Below are 3,214 nucleotides of genomic sequence, written 5' to 3' on the forward strand. Positions count from 1 at the left end.
GGGGGAGGAGGGGGTGCAGGCCGGCTGTCGGGCAGCCGAGGCGGTGGTAGAGGCAGTAGAAACGGCCCGCTCCATCCCGGGCGCTCTGCAGATGACGTCACATTCGACCTTTGCATTGCGGGACGGGTGGTTTTCGGCAGTCATCTCTGGCTTGCTTATAAGGCAGAGGCGTGGGCGACGGAAACTACAACTCCCGGCAGGCTTTGGACCCGTCCGTCGCTAGTTTGCGGGGGCACCATGGGAACGGCAGGCTTAGGCCCTCGTGATTTCTGCAACCTGGGCTGGCTGGCTTCGTCCATCGCTGCAAAACTTTCTCTAAATTAGCACGTCCCAACAGTGATTGATTATAAGAATCATGCGCGGGGCTGATTAATTGGAATAACAGGTTTATGCCTTAGAGATGCTAATTTAGTTTTTCTGGGTGGGGGACTAGGAATCTGCTTTTAACGTGCACTCCCGTGTCCTCCTTGGACAGTATCAGCCAGGGAATTTTGGAAACAGTGAACTAGTCAAATTTCTATTCGGAAATGCGTGGGGTTCTTTATCACCTTCTGATTTTAATAGCAATGCATACTTATTTTGGAAAATAGTAGCAAATTGTCTTCCTGAATTCTTACGTGTGTGAATTTTGTCCCAGGTGACTGTTAATAATGATAATAAAACTAGTAATGAGTGATTGGAATATGCTTAGGCGTGCTTCTAAGCGCGTTACACACACTGCTTCACAACAATTGAAAAAGCAGATACCATTATCTCTGCTATTTTACAAATGTGGAAATGGAGGTGCAGAGAGTTTGTTGCCCTGATCACATAGCTAGAGGCAGAAAAGGAGGCTTTGAACACAGGTTTACTAAATTCAAATATTGCAATGTTTACCCTAAGTTTTACTACACCCTGAGAGCTAGCTGGCATTATACACTAGGTAAGGCTTTATATCTTGATTTAAATTTTTCTTTCTTTTATTTTTTGCCACAAATCATCATCGAAACCCCATGGCTGCCATCACTATCCTCTCTTGCCTTCAGCCTTTTTCCCATTATTAGCTCAACAGCAGCCCACAACTCTGGCAATTGTCTGCTATTGTTATTTCCTCAAATAAGCAGTGGAAGGAATGTAAATAATAAATTCTGCAATATCCTTGGCTCCTGGAAAGAGTCAGAATAGGAGGAGATCTGGGATGCTCTCCACCCCAACATTTACCATGCAAGAGCGTTTAAATGAACCCTGAAATAGTCAGGTTAGTTTATACGTATCCTTTAACATCAGGTCAGTCTTCCTCAATTATTAAGGTAATGACAAACGTTCTCTATCCTTGAGGTTACTTAATGTCTAATTCTACTAATTGACCTCCCACTTAACACTCACCTTTATCCCCAGAAGAAGCCCAGTTCAGGTGGCCTAGGCTCCATGTTCATTCTTGTCCAAGCCCTCCGGTCACTTTGACCAGCCTCTTCTCCATTTTGGGCACACCATATCTTACTCTTTCCTTAGGGAAAACTTTCCTGGCCCCCTGACCTAAACGGGTCTTGTCTCACTGATATAAGCTCTCAGAGCCTCATTCTCGTAGCAATTGTCATAATTGAAAGTGGATAATTTATACACTAATTGGCCACCTGGTTCCCTGCTAGAGTGTAAGCTTTAGAGCAGCGACCATGACTTGGTGTCCATCACTATGTCTCTAGCTGGTAGTACAATACCTAGCTCAGAGTGAATGCATAAGGTCCAGTCTGTTTCCTGTAATCCTGGGATAGGGTCAGTGGTATGTGTGTGTATGTGTGTGTGTGCGCATGGGTGTGTGTGTTTGGAGGAAGGAGAGGTTGTCATTGGGAGCCACACCCTTCAGCAAAGAAACGCTATAGCAGCAGATGATGGGTTAATCTGTCACGACCTCCTGGGTTAGTGATCCTGGAGATTGGCAGCAGATGGTTCACCCTTTGGCAATCTCACAGTGGATCATGGGGACCTTGTGTCCTGGTGGCTGGAACTCTGAACCGTGAGAAGATGCTGCACCCTATACCTGTGCCCTCGCCTGTGGGGTTGATATAAATGGGGCGGGGTGGGGGTTGAGACTTGTGACCAAGACCAGGGGAGGTTTATCCATCCAAATTTGCGTTAGGAAGTCGCCACCACATCCAAAATGTGCTCCTCCCTGGTCAAAGAATGTGTAATGCACAACAATGGTCACCAGGGGGCGCCATTGCTATATTAATAATAGAAATTTTATGCAGAATATTGTTTTAACTTTTGCCCAGGTGGTAATCTCGTTTTCTGGTATCCATGAAGGAAAAATCATTGTTGGATCTCAGTGTTAAAATCTGTGGCAAGTTTTCCCCATCCCAGTGAATTACACATATTAGGTGCTGGACTATTTTATGTCCAGATGGCATGACAGGGTGGAACTGCCACAGCCCAAACCTGGATCTTGAAGGAGAAAGGGCGGGAACTGGAAAGAGGTGAAATCCGTAGGTTGCTATGGGTGATATGAAACATCAACCGTGTACGTGGGGTTTTTACATCAGATGGTGCTGGATTGGAATCCCAGCTCTGTCACTTCGGGGGCAGTGTCACTTCAGGAAAGCTGCATCAGCTCTCGGCTTCAGATCCTCAGGACGGAGGAGAGGAGGACGCGCCACACTGGCAATCCATTCCGCATACTTCCTGGTCCTTAGTAAATGTTTGCTACATATTGTGGTCACAGGTTTGCATGCAGGAAGGGGTTGTCTCTTTCGGTCATCACTGTGTCCCCAGTACCTGGAAGAGTGTCTGGTATTTGCAGGCTCTTGGTAAATATATGATGGATGGATGAAAAAAATAATGAATGAGTGAAAGAGACATTTACTCTTCTAAGTATAGGATAAAGCTGTTTAGGATTTTTGATACTGTTCTCGACCAAATGTCAGACTCTAGCCATATTCAGAGGGGTCAGGTCCAGTCTACTGAGCTGTCCGTCATATATGACTAAACTGGACTAGGAGGCTAGGGCAGTGAGTGGGCTCCAAGGTTAGCCATCAGCCTGTGGGTCCGACCTTGTGATCCAAGATCCTGAGCCTTAAGCAAAAGCATTCGGAGCCTTAAGACTTAACCTAGGGCTGCATTTAGACCCCACACCCACTCGGGGTAGACAGGTTGTTGGTCGTTATTCATGCTTGTGGTGGGACCCTTTTTCTTCTTGCATATCTTCATCCAAAGAGCCTGCACAATTCTTAGGCTGGAC

The sequence above is a fragment of the Hipposideros armiger genome, unplaced genomic scaffold (assembly GCF_001890085.2).
Source record: "Hipposideros armiger isolate ML-2016 unplaced genomic scaffold, ASM189008v1 scaffold_25, whole genome shotgun sequence".
In the NCBI taxonomy this organism is placed as follows: Eukaryota; Metazoa; Chordata; class Mammalia; order Chiroptera; family Hipposideridae; genus Hipposideros; species Hipposideros armiger.